At 41.7% G+C, this 13,982-nt stretch overlaps 1 long non-coding RNA gene across 1 annotated transcript in view; it reads left to right on the forward strand.

Annotated features, from left to right (window-relative positions):
• The window catches only part of LOC133553950 (uncharacterized), a 75,184-nt gene extending 62,280 nt beyond the window's left edge, over positions 1–12,904 (forward strand). The window contains exons 2-3 of the long non-coding RNA XR_009807022.1: positions 12,166–12,347; positions 12,447–12,904. This is a non-coding gene — a long non-coding RNA (uncharacterized LOC133553950). The remainder of the gene's footprint in view (positions 1–12,165; positions 12,348–12,446) is intronic.
• Positions 12,905–13,982: the final 1,078 nt, after the last annotated feature.

Genomic DNA, 13,982 nt, shown 5'->3' on the forward strand with positions numbered 1-13,982 from the left:
GCATTGTTTTGATCAGGAAACATGGAATTTCAGTGATTTTGACTATGACAATTATCAAAATATACAGGAACCACACCAAAATCACATAAAAAGCATAAACCAAAAGAGAAATATTAAAACTTATTTTATTTTATTACTTCGTTTTGGAACATCTCATGGTAAAGTCACCTGGTGGCAGGTGAGGCACTGCCTCACTTGCCTCCCCTGACAGCACATCACTGGTGTTGTTAGCATTCCGTGTCATCAAAACGATAGGCAAAATTCCCAAAAAAAGTGCAGTTCCGCTTTAAACAAACGCCCAGAAAATACTGTAGTTGTGTGTGGTTTTTATAAATGTCCTAACACAACACAACACAACATACACAAAACAGAGGGAAGATTTATTTGGAATGAAGACTTCTATTTTTCAATGCAGTCGGATCATTTGGCAATTTAAAAAGAATCCCACTTAAAGGCCTACTGAAATGAGATTTTCTTATTTAAACGGGGATAGCAGGTCCATTCTATGTGTCATACTTGATCCTTTCGCGATATTGCCATATTTTTGCTGAAAGGATTTAGTAAAGAACATCGACAATAAAGTTCCCAATTTTTGGTCGCTAATAAAAAAGCCTTGCCTGTACCGGAAGTAGCAGACGATGACGTCACCCGTGTGAGGGGTCCTCACATCCTCACATTGTTTATAATGGGAACCTCCAACAAAAAGAGCTATTCGGACCGAGAAAACGACAATTTCCCCATTAATTTGAGCGAGGATGAAAGATTTGTGGCTGAGGATATTGATAGCGAAAGAGTAGAAAAAAATAAAAATAAAAAGTTTAATAAAAAAAAAAAAGGCGAAATGCATTGTGAGCGATTCAGTTGTTTTTAGACACATTTACTAGGATAATTCTGGGAAATCCCTTATCTTTCTATTGTGTTGCTAGTGTTTTAGTGAGATTATATAGTACCTGATAGTCGGAGGGGTGTGTCCACGGGTGTCTTGACAGGGACGGCGTGGCAAAGTTGGTAGAGTGGCTGTGCCAGCAATCTGAGGGTTATTGGTTCAATCCCCACCTCCTACCATCCTAGTCACGTCCGTTGTGTCCTTGGGCAAGACACTTCACCCTTGCTCCTGATGGGTCCTGGTAAGCGCCTTGCATGGCATCTCCCGCCGTCAGTGTGTGAATGTGTGTGTGAATGGGCGAATGTGGAAATACTGTCAAAGCGCTTTGGGCTCCTTAAAAAAAGGGGTACAAAAGCACTATACAAGTACAACCCATTTACCATTTACCCATTTGACGCCAGTCTCTGAGGGAATTAGTCACGGCAGCAGCAGCACGACAGAAATTCCACTGATCTCCGGTAAGAGGCTACTTTTTACCACAATTTTCTTACCGAAACCTGCCGGTTGACAAGTGGTCGGGATCCGTGTTCGCTTGACCGCTCTGATCCATAGTAAAGCTTCACCTCCAGGAATTTTGAAACAAGGAAACACCGTGTGTTAGCGTGGCTAAAGGCTAAAGCTTCCCACCTCCATCTTTCTACTTTGACTTCTCCATTATTAATTAAACAAATTGCAAAAGATTCAGCAACACAGATGTCTAAAATACTGTGTAATTGCGCGATGAGAAGAGACGACTTTTAGCCGCTAGTGGTGCTGGGCTAATATGTCCCCTCCAACTCGAGACGTCACGCGCACGCGTCATCATTCCGCGACGTTTTCAACAAGAAACTCTGCGGGAAATTTAAAAATTGTAATTTAGTAAACTAAACCGGCCATATTGGCATGTGTTGCAATGTTAATATTTCATCATTGATATATAAACTATCAGACTGCGTGGTGGGTAGTACCGGGTTTCAGTAGGCCTTTAATTCCGTTGAAAATAATGGACAGAAAAGTAGCGTCTGGCTTTGCAAAATGCTGTGTGAGCGGCCGTGAAAAAGAGTGAAAAGGAGGCAGGATGGCGTACTCTCTGGCAGTCTGGTGTCCCCACACAGCCGCTGCTTGTCCGCTGGTGGCTGTGGAGGATTCATTAAGCTCCGCATAGAGCAGCCCGCGTGTGAGTGACAGATCTTTTAAAGGCGGTGTCACCCCTCTCCTAAAAAGCAGCCCGCATCACCCACTCCTCTCTCGCCCATCTGGCTGCCCGAGTCTAACAAGGCCTGTCCTCCGCCTATAGGAGGAGCATAAAGAGAGGAGGAGAGGCAAAGAAGAAGTTAAAGATTCAAATATCCCATCAGATTCTCCGTGGTCTGTGGGCTCCAATTATTCACAGCTTATCTTTTCAGCTCGGCTGATCTCCAAATGAATAAAGCGCGGGCCGTATTACTGACGGCCGGGTACACCTCTAAAGAGGCTGAAGGAGGATCAGGGCTGCGGGTTAGCGTGTCAATCTGGCCCTGACCCCCGGGGTGAGGGAGGTGACGGTATGTAGTGACAGCACCTTGGCATCCTCTTGCACCTCCATTTAGGGCCCCGGGTGGATAAATGCAAAAGGGCAATCACATTAGAAGAGGCCTCACACCCAAAGAAAAAAATCTGTAATGACTGGCTCTTGACTTTAAAGTCAGGCTGCAAAAAGGTGAGAATGAGGGTTCAACTCCAGCCCACTGCAGTGTCCTAAACCGATGGCTCACTCTAACAGTGCATTGAGATTGTGGGAAAAGTCAAATACAGTAGTCCCCCAACTAGGTTAGTACGGTATCCAAAGTATATGCTGGACAGTATGGATGTACACTTTAATATAACAAGCTACATATTTAAAGGCCTACTGAAATGAGATTTTCTTATTTAAACGGGGATAGCAGGTCCATTCTATGTGTCATACTTGATCATTTCGCGATATTGCCATATTTTTGCTGAAAGGATTTAGTAGAGAACATCCACGATAAAGTTTGCAACTTTCGGTGCTAAGACAAATGTCCTGCCTCTACCGGAAGTCGCAGACGATGATGTCACACGTGTGGGGGCTCCTCACATATTCACATTGTTTTTAATGGGAGCCTCCAACAAAAAGTGATATTCGGACCGAGAAAATGACAATTTCCCCATTAATTTGAGCAGGGATGAAAGATTTGTGTTTGAGGATATTGATAGCGATGGACTAGAAAAAAAAAATGATTAAAAAAAATAAGTTAAAAAAATAAAAAAAGCGATTGCATTGGCATGGATTCCGATGTTTTTAGAGACATTTACTAGGATGATTCTGGGAAATCCCTTATCTTTGTATTGTGTTGCTAGTGTTTTAGTGAGTTAAATAGTACCTGATAGTCGGAAGGGTGTCTCCACGGGTGTTTTGATGCGCAGTGTCTCATGGAAGTCGACGGCAGCTATGGACGGCACAAGCTCAGCTTTTCTCCGGTGAAAAGCGACTTTTTACCACAATTTTCTCACCGAAACCTGCTGGTTGACATTCCGTCGTGATTCATGTTTGCTTGACCGCGCTCTGATCCATAGTAAAGTTTCACCTCCAGGACTTTTAAACAAGGAACCACCGTGTGTTTGTGTGGCTAAAGGCTAAAGCTTCCCAACTCCATCTTTCTACTGTGACTTCTCCAATATTAATTGAACAAATTGCAAAAGATTCAGCAACACAGATCTCCAAAATACTGTGTAATTATGCCGTTAAAGCAGACGACTTTTAGCTGTGTGTGTGCAGCGCTCATGTTTCCTTAAAACCTGTGACGTCTTGTGTACACGTCATCATTACACAACGTTTTCAAGACGAAACTCCCGGGAAATTTAAAATTGCAATTAGTAAACTAAAAAGGCCGCATTGGCATGTGTTGCAATGTTAATATTTCATCATTGATATATAAACTATCAGACTGTGTGGTGGGTAGTAGTGGGTTTCTGTAGGCCTTTAATTAAAGATAGTTATCATCATATTACAGAGAAAAATGTTCAATTGTTAGTATGAGCATAAACCTTTATACAACAGGCTACTTATATTTTTCAACTTGAATGTAAAAATACACATAAATATTAAAAAAATAAGATTTACCTTAAAATTACACATGAAACTGTTAGATTGTTAATATGGACATAGACTTTTATATAACAAGCTACATATTTAATGAAAGATGATTACTGTAATTTTACATGAATTTGAAATTAGTTTAAAAAAAACGAAAATGGTATTTATAATTAATTTGGTATTATTCTTTAAAAAAAATTTGAAATAAACATAGTTTGTCATTACTGGCATTTTACTTAAAATAACAGGCTGATTGTTTATATACAGATAATGTCTGCAATTCTACAGTTTTATACACTATTTAAAAAAAATTGAAAAATTACAGTACAAACTTAGAGGAATTTACAATAAAAATAGGATTTTTTTTTTTTACAGTTTACCGGTATTAATCAACTACCGCGGTACTAATGAGAACTGTAACGTATTATTTTCGGGTCTCCCCATGTCTAGCATTAAAAGATTACAGTTAGTACAAAATGCGGCTGCTAGACTTTTGACAAGAACAAGAAGGTTTGATCACATTACGCCTGTACTGGCTCACCTGCACTGGCTTCCTGTGCACTTAAGACGTGACTTTAAGGTTTTACTACTTACGTATAAAATACTACACGGTCTAGCTCCAGCCTATCTTGCCGATTGTATTGTACCATATGTCCCGGCAAGAAATCTGCGTTCAAAGGACTCCGGCTTATTAGTGATTCCCAAAGCCCAAAAAGAGTCTGCAGGCTATAGAGCGTTTTCCATTCGGGACCATATGTGGTCCTCTCCAAGGTTTCTCATAGTCATCATGGTCGACGTCCCACTGGGGTGAATTTTCCTTGCCCTTATGTGGGCCTACCGTGGATGTCTGTGGGGTTTGTGTAGCCCTTTGAGGCACTTGTAATTTAGAGCTATATAAATAAACATTGATTGATTGATTGATTCTTCCGAGGATGTTGTAGTCGTAATGATTTGTGCAGTCCTTTGAGACATTTGTGATTTGGGGCTATATAAATAAACATTGATTGATTGATTGATGAACAAAACTATACTTCCTTTTAAAAGACTGCGGTATACCGGGGTGGTATATCTCGGTTGGTAGAGTGGCCGTACCAGCAACTTGAGGGTTTCAGGTTCGATCCCCGCTTCCGCCATCCTAGTCACTGCCGTTGTGTCCTTGGACAAGACACTTTACCCACCTGCTCCCATTGCCATCCACACTGGTTTAAATATAACTTAGATATCAAGTTTCACTATTTAAAGGCGCTTTGAGTCACGAGAGAAAAGCGCTGTATAAATATAATTCACTTCACTAAAAACACTGGTAAATATTTTTCACGTACATACTGCCGGACATGATGTTTAGTGTGTCAAACCGCACACACGGTATTTGGGCTTCAAAACAATCAATAAAGGTGTCGCTTTAAACATGGAAGCGCCGCACTGCAAGCGGTTCAAGCGCTGCTTTAAAACCACCTTTGCTTCAAACTTAGCTGAACAATAAATAACAAGGTGTCAGATCTGTACAGAGTTTAAAGAGATACAGGTAATGTAGTTAACTAACTCCCCGGCTGTGCACATATACTGTAGATACACAGACGCGCACACAGCTGATTGATTTGTTGCCAATTATCAGTGATGGGCAATAGCAAGCTTAAAGGGGAACATTATCACAATTTCAGAAGGGTTAAAACCAATAGAAATCAGTTCCCAGTGGCTTATTTTATTTTTCGAAGTTTTTTTCAAAATTTTACCTATCACGCAATATCCCGAAAAACTGCTTCAAAGTGCCTGATTTTCACCATCGCTATATCCACCTGTCCATTTTCCTATGACGTCACTGCGTGATGCCAATACAAACAAACATGGCAGATAGAACAGAAAAATACAGCAACATTAGCTCGGATTCAGACTCGGATTTCAGCGGCTTAAGCGATTCAACAGATTACGCATATATTGAAACGAATGGTTGTAGTATGAAGGCAGATAGCGAAAACAAAATTGAAGAAGAAACTGAAGCTATTGAGCCATATCACGACAGACAACGGCATCCATCCATCCATCCATTTTCTACCGCTTATTCCCTTTCGGGGTCGCGGGGGGCGCTGGCGCCTATCTCAGCTACAATCGGGCGGAAGGCGGGGTACACCCTGGACAAGTCGCCACCTCATCGCATGGCCAACACAGATAGACAGACAACATTCACACTCACATTCACACACTAGGGCCAATTTAGTGTTGCCAATCAACCTATCCCCAGGTGCATATCTACGAGGACGAATTTGGCGATCACCTTCTAAGCAACGATTGCATCTTTTGACCACTGGTGCAACTTGAATCCGTCGATTGGTATGTGTTTGTTTGGCTTTAAATGTGGGTGGAGGGAAAGGCTGGATACAAATATAGCTACAAATGAGGTATAATGATGCAATATGTACATACAGCTAGCCTAAATAGCATTTTAGCATCGATTAGCTTGCAGTCATGCCATGCGCAAATATGTCTGATTAGCACATAAGTCAATAACATCAACAAAACTCACCTTTGTGATTTTGTTGACTTTATCGTTGGAAATGCATCTGCTTTGAGTGTCGCAGGATAGCCACACATCTCTGTCGTAGCATCGCTACCGTCGGTAGCAATGCTACGACAGAACAGAACAAACGAGGGACTTTCGCATCTTTTGACCACTGGTGCAACTTGAATCCGTCGATTGGTATGTGTTTGGTTGCCATTAAATGTGGGTGGAGGGAAAGGCTGGTTGCAAATATAGCTACAAATAAGGCATAATGATGCAATATGTACATACAGCTAGCCTAAATAGCATGTTAGCATCGATTAGCATGCCGTGACCATTGATATGTCTGATTAGCACACTCCACGTAAGTCAACTTGAATCCGTCCCTGTTCGTGTTGTTACACCCTCCGACAACACACCAACGAGGCATAATGTCTCCAAGGTACGGAAAACAGTCGAAAAAACGGAAAATAACAGAGCTGATTTGACTTGGTGTGTGTAATGTGTTTGAGAAAATGGCGGATTGCTTCCTGTTATGACGTCACGGGAGAAAGGTCTTTGCTCCGACAGCGAACAATTGAATGGCGTATCAATCGCCAAATTCACCCTTTTAGAGTTCGGAAATCGGTTAAAACAACATATGGTCTTTTTTCTGCAACATCAAGGTATATATTGACCCTTACATAGGTCTGGTGATAATGTTCCCCTTTAACTACTGTTGCGTCCGACCAGTCTTCCTCTCAGGGAAAACACACAGGTCAATCCCAAGTTCTTTCGGATGACATATACAGTATATTTTTTTTATAAATATGAAATGTTTATTGTAAATAGGGACAAATACAGAAACATAGATATCTGAAACAGTTATCCAATGGATGCAACATAGTGTTTGTAGCCAAAGCTCATTTACAACACCTATCCCCAACAACAACAACACACATCCAACATCATTAAAAATAGGAAACTAAAAAGAATAAGGCAAAGAGGAGTAGATAATAATGATAATAGTAATAGTACAGACAAAGTGCAAATTACATAAAAGCCAATAATAATAATAATAATAATAACAATAATAATAATACTACTAATATGCCACGCGATGAGGTGGCGACTTGTCTAGGGTGTACCCCTACCTCCGCCTGATTGTAGCTGAGATAGGCACCAGCTCCCCCTGCAACCTCAAAGGGAATAAGCGGTAAAAAATGGATGAATGGATGATAATAATAATAATAATAATAATAATAATAATAATAATAATAATAATACAGACAAAGTGTAAACTAGATTTTAAAAAAATAGTAAAAATTAGTAAAAACTAAACATGGAAACACGATTGTTGCTCAACTAGCCACAATTGTGTTTGTTTTTTTGAAAGTGACAAGTGCAGGTATACTTGTCAAAGTGTCAGGTAGAGAGTTCCATAGTTGTGGTCTTTTTATTGAATAGGCGGTCTGGGCAAAAGCTCTTCTATGGAATGGAACGCAACAGTTGCCTTTTGACGTTGCTCGGGTGGTAGATCTGGTACCACTTTGCTGTCTTGTAATTGCCTTGCAGAGCAATTGGGGAGCAGAGTTATCCAAGCATTTAAAAAACAGTTTGAATGTGTGTAGTAAAATAAAATTTGTAAAACTTAAAATATGTTGAGTAAGAAGGACCACCGAGAAAGAACAGCAATATAACTAGGTTTTACTAAAGTTTTAGGAGACCAGCCCCTACAACGCGACAACAGCAGCAGCAAGAAGGGGTCTAAAATCAAACGAAAAGAGTTAGCTTATTTAGTGCAAAAACAGCCCCTCTTGCCCAGAAAGAAATTCAGCTTTTGGTTCTAAACAGATAAGGCTTTCTCCACAGAAAGGAAGTAAATTATACTCCCAGTAGACATTCCAGCGCCTCCAAGGTGAAACACAGTTTGCTAACGAACATAAGGTAAAAATCCTAAGTGTACATGTGGGAAAATATTAGTTGCTCTATACATGACTATGGATAAAGAAAGAACACTTAAGAATATATACATTCGCCACACTACATTTTCCTGTGGCTTGAACGTAGCTTAGCTACTTTTTTAACGAGCAGCTTTTCCTGTAGCTTAGCTACCTTTAGGCGCTTGTAGCGAGGGAGCTTACACCAAAGCACGAAACTGCAAAGAAAGTAAATGGACTGCGAATCCAGGCCAAAAAATACTGGAGAAAATACAACGACCTGGATAAATGACAACATCCATACATATGGAGAAAATCCATGATTCAAGAACAGCAATACATTGTATTTTTCTATTACCTGACCACTTCTATGTTAGCCACCTTTCTTGTTTATAATGTATATTTTCTGCTGTATATAGTCTCCATTTTATGGTGCAGCTGTTACGTATACTGTAATATTGTACATGGTAATTGGGATTTGTTATATATTGTCTATACTATATAAATTATTATATAATAATATAATATATCAGTATATATTGTATACTGTGTATACACTATGCAAATATTATATATATGTTATATTTTATGTTATGGTACATTTTAGTCTACTTTATACCTGCATTATCCTGTCCATCCTTTGTAACTGAGCTATTGTGTGGAACAATTTCCCTTGTGGATCAATAAAGTTTGTCTAAGTCTAAGTCTAAGAGTAAAAATTACACCCTGTCAACAAGTCAACAAATATCTGGATCTGCCGCCCGGGAGCCTTTTGGCCATGGAGACCAGCTGCTGGGTCTCTGCCTCACCAGAGTCCGTTTGGAGAGACTGGAGCAGATGCGGATGAAGAGACAATGCATCCAGCAGGGCATCACAACAAAATTAGGCATAATAATGTCTTAATTCTGCGACTGTATATAACGGTATCGGTTGATATCGAAATCGGTAATTAAGTGTTGGACTATATCGGAATATCGGATATCGGCAAAAAAGCCAGTATTGGACATTTCTAGTCCTTTGTGTTCTTTGATGTTTCCTTCTCTCATGTGTATGTGTGCTATGGCTATGAGGTTTTTTTTCTATTTGGCCTCAGTCTGGACCCCTTCTCCAGGGGCTCAGGCTGATACTAAATTTTTTTTTTTTTTTTCTCACCCCCCGGCGTTTAGACTTAGACAAACTTTAATGATCCACAAGGGAAATAGCACACGGTGGCTCAGTTACAAAGGATGGAAAGTGCAAAGGTGGAAAGGATAATGCAGGTATAAAGTAGACTAAACATGTACCGTAGTAGCAAAATAAATACAACATATATGTAATATTTACATATTACTTGCTTCTTACCTTTTTGTAAGGGGCGCCGGAAGATGGCAGACCCGTCACTGATCTCGTTCTGTCTCCCTGTAATATTTGTCTGATCTTGAATGGGATTGTGCTGAAAATCTTAATGTCCCCTCAGGAATTATTAAAAGTATTTCGGATTCTGATTCTGAATTCCCCTACAAATATTTATATACTGTATGTTGGAGTCCGGGCTTCACGGGGGCAGAGGGTTTAGTAACTTAGATTTATATTGCGGTTTTCTAAACAATCAAAGCGGTCACAAAGAAGTGGGAACTCATCATTCATTCACACCTGGTGGTGGTAAGCTACATCAGTAGCCACAGTTGCCCTGGGGTAGACTGACGGAAGCGTGGCTGCCAGTCTGCGCCTACGGCCCCTCCGACCACCACCTATCATTCATTCATCATTCATTCACCCTTTGCCGGGGGAAAAGGGTGAAGTGTTTTGCCCAAAGACACAACGGCAGCCTTTTTTTGGATGTCAATATGTGGGAAGCGAACCTGCAACCCTCAGGTTTCTGGCCGGCCGCTCTACCCACTATGCCATGCCGCCCCATGTTAGTGCCTCTGCCTCACAATACGAAGGTCCTGCAGTCCTGGGTTCAATCCCAGGCTCGGAATCTTTCTGTATGGAGTTTGCATGTTCTCCTCGTGGCTGCGTGGGTTCCCTCCGGGTACTCCAGCTTCCTCCCACCTCCAAAGACATGCATCTGGGGATAGGTTGATTGGCAACGCTAAAATTGGCCCTAGTGTGTGAATGTGAGTGTGAATGTCGTCTGTCTTTCTGTGTTGGCCCTGCGATGAGGTGGCGACTTGTCCAGGGTGTACCCCGCCTTCTGCCCGATTGTAGCTGAGATAGGCGCCAGCGCCCCCCGCGACCCCAAAAGGGAATAAGCGGTAGAAAATGGATGGCTGGTTGGATCCCATGGGATGCAAGTGTGCCTAATGATGAGTGCAGTCTCTTGTGTATCTGTTTGCAACATAATATTTTCCTTCTAGAACCCCCTCTGTGATCACTCGTACCCACGTTAGCGCAGCTAACCGTAGTGGAAGGAGACCCCACTCCCCTCTTCCCATTGGTTGGGTTCCACTCTTTACTTGGCACCGAGCCAGGAGACACAGAGTGTGGGATTGCTGGTTTTCCATTCTGGGGGGTCCATTCCATCCAACAACTCTCAGATCTCCGACAAGTGTCGCCGCCGTCTTCTTGTCTTGGGCCTTCACAGAAGGAGGCATGAGGGAGATTCTCATGCCAGCTCACAATGTCTAAACAAGCGGCTATGTCTAATTCAATTAAGTCCACAATCTGTGCCAAGTGGGCCTGGGTGCAGTGTGACGGCGATAATGAGCAGGCAGCGAGGACAATGAGGAAAAGCGTCCATGGAGGGAATAACACCCTGGACAATGTGCACTTCAATGACGGCTTTCATCTGTCCTGGATGAGCAAATTCATTTTGTGTCCAAATAGTCCTACAGACTGAAAGATGTCACCGCCAAATTCTCCCAAATTCTTACGAAGGTCCATCTATTTACTTATCCTCTCTATACCACTAATTGACCTGCATGGAATTCAGCTCCGCCATGTGAACAATGGCTGGGGAAGTCATGGCGTGGTTGGGAGAGTGGCCGTGACAGCAACCTGAGGGTTCCTGGTTCGATCTCCAGCTTCCACCAACCTAGTCACGTCCATTGTGTCCTTGTGCAAGAAACTTCACCCTTGCTCCTGATGGTTAGCGCTTGGCATGGCAGCTCCGGCCATCAGGTAGATAGATAGATAAATAGATAGATAGTACTTTCTTGATTCCTTCAGGAGAGTTCCCTCAGGAAAATGTGAATGTGGAATTAGTGTCAAAGCGCTTTGAGTACCTTTGTAACAAACGCACCCAAGTTTTCTGGGTGTCGCTGGAGCTACGCAAATTAAGGAGTCCCGGGTGGGACCTGATATTCAGCTGGGAACAACTAAAACTGTAAATAAACACAAGACATGTATAACTATTACCCAAAACACGATCAGACTTATACTATATAATATGCCACAAATTAATCCCGCATAACAAACATCTGTGAAGTGAAGTGAATTACATTTATATAGCGCTTTTTCTCTAGTGACCCAAAGTGCTTTACATAGTGAAACCCAACATTTAAGTTACATTAAAACCAGTGTGGGTGGCACTGGGAGCAGGTTGGTAAAGTGTCTTGCCCAAGGACACAACGGCAGTGACTCGGATGGCGGAAGCGGGGATCGAACCTGGAACGCTCAAGTTGCTGGCACGGCCACTCTACCGCTGTATCTCCCCCCTCCCATCCATATAACCCGCCAATACACCTCAAACACCTGCACAACACACTCAATCCCACAACCCTAAAGTGCCGTTCACCCCCCCAAAGTTTATACAGTTTATATATTTGTTGTGTGACACACACACACTCCGTGCTTCCCTCTGCTGCAGGAGCTCGCAGAAGCTCCGCTGGGAACACCAGACATGCCCCAGCACTCATCAGGCAGACCGCGCCCACTCTCCGCCACAGCCGGCGGCAATCAACACCTGACACACCTGGCATTGATGAAGGATGCCAGTATAAGAACGGTCGACGCTGACTCATCGACGTCAGAACGTAATATCTACAACCCGTAAGCTGCACGTCTCTGACAACCTCCTGATCTCGCTCGTTGCCTGTTTCCTTGTGCCTTTTGTTCCCCTGATCCCTGTATCTCCCACTCTGCCCACAGCGCTCGTGTCACCACTGCTGTTTCCCTCCTGGACCTGTTTTGCTCTCCCTGATCCTTGACCCGTTTTGAAATTTTGGACTTCTCTCTCCTGTTTTTGACCCCCGCTCGGAGCTTGGACTTCCCCTGGCTTCTTCCCCTTGGACTTGGACGCTGAACAACCAACACGCACCCCAACAAACCTCACGGTATCTACATATGATAAATCTCACACATAGTCTTCCATACAAACGCATAGTAGCATACACAGTCCACGTAATCATCAAGTCTTCAATAAACCTGTTGATCTTGACATTCCGTTGCTGTGCCGTCTCCTTCCCCAGTATAATCATAACAATATTTCCCCAAAATCCCCAAAGTTACATACGTGACATACACATAGCAGCATGCACGTAGGGGCAAGCGATCAAATGTTTGGAAGACAAATGTATGCCGAACATCAAAAATGTGCCAACTGCTTTAAAGATTGCATTTGCTTGTAGCCATTTTAATGCATAATCCCTTGCAGGACATAGTATGAGCATAATCAGTATAATCCAATAAATGATTACTTATTCAACCATGAGCAATTGAACTGTTGTTTCACAATTGAGACAAAACACATGTAGAACAATACCTGATTTAAAAACTGCTGTCGCAAGAAGCCTAAACCTGAAAGCTGTCGGAAGTTGAGGCATTTCCATGTAAAGTTTTGCGATGGTAGCAATACAAAACAAGGACCTGTCTCTCAATAGTAAAGAATCCTTTAAAAAATCCTGAATCCTCAAGATGATCAGGATCCCCGCTCTATTTCTGACATTTCCTAAAAAATTGGATCATAATCCATACATTTTTTTTTCTATGTCGGAATTAAATAAATTGATTGAAGCCCCTTATTAGACATCCATTCTCTTCAGGCAGGCCTGGGCAATTATTTTGACTCAGGGGGCCAAATTTAGAGAAAAAAATGTGTCTGGGGGCTGGTATATCTATTTTTAGGAACACTAATACAAAACCTCACAATAACGTCTGATTGAATGCTTAAAATGTTATGACAGACCGCCTTAAAAAACGTAATGGAATTTTAAATTTTTCTATGAACAATAAAACACTGAATCTTGATAAGATATGAACTTCACACCCTCTTTCGATCGACATATTTTACAATCAAGTGAAAAACAAAATAATGCAACAAACAGTGAAATATGAACGCAAAGGGTACAAAATAAACCCACCTAAAATCTGATACATCTGATATTTGCTGAATCTCCCCCAGGGATCAATAGAATACTTTCTATTTTATTATATTCTATTCTATATATCATTAAGCTTTGGAACTTTGTTGTGAAAATATCCTTCCGCGTTGGTGGAAAGGCTTCCTGCCCACACTCATTGGTGCCTTGTCTGAGCTGCTGTGACATAGATTACCATAGTAACTAGTCAGATTACCATAGTAACTAATTTGATGAGCATAGTAACTAATTAGATGACCATACTAACTAATTAGATGATCATATCAACTAATTAGTTTACCATAGTAACTAGTATATCATCCATAAA

This window comes from Nerophis ophidion, linkage group LG06 (genome assembly GCF_033978795.1).
Source record: "Nerophis ophidion isolate RoL-2023_Sa linkage group LG06, RoL_Noph_v1.0, whole genome shotgun sequence".
Classification (NCBI taxonomy): Eukaryota; Metazoa; Chordata; class Actinopteri; order Syngnathiformes; family Syngnathidae; genus Nerophis; species Nerophis ophidion.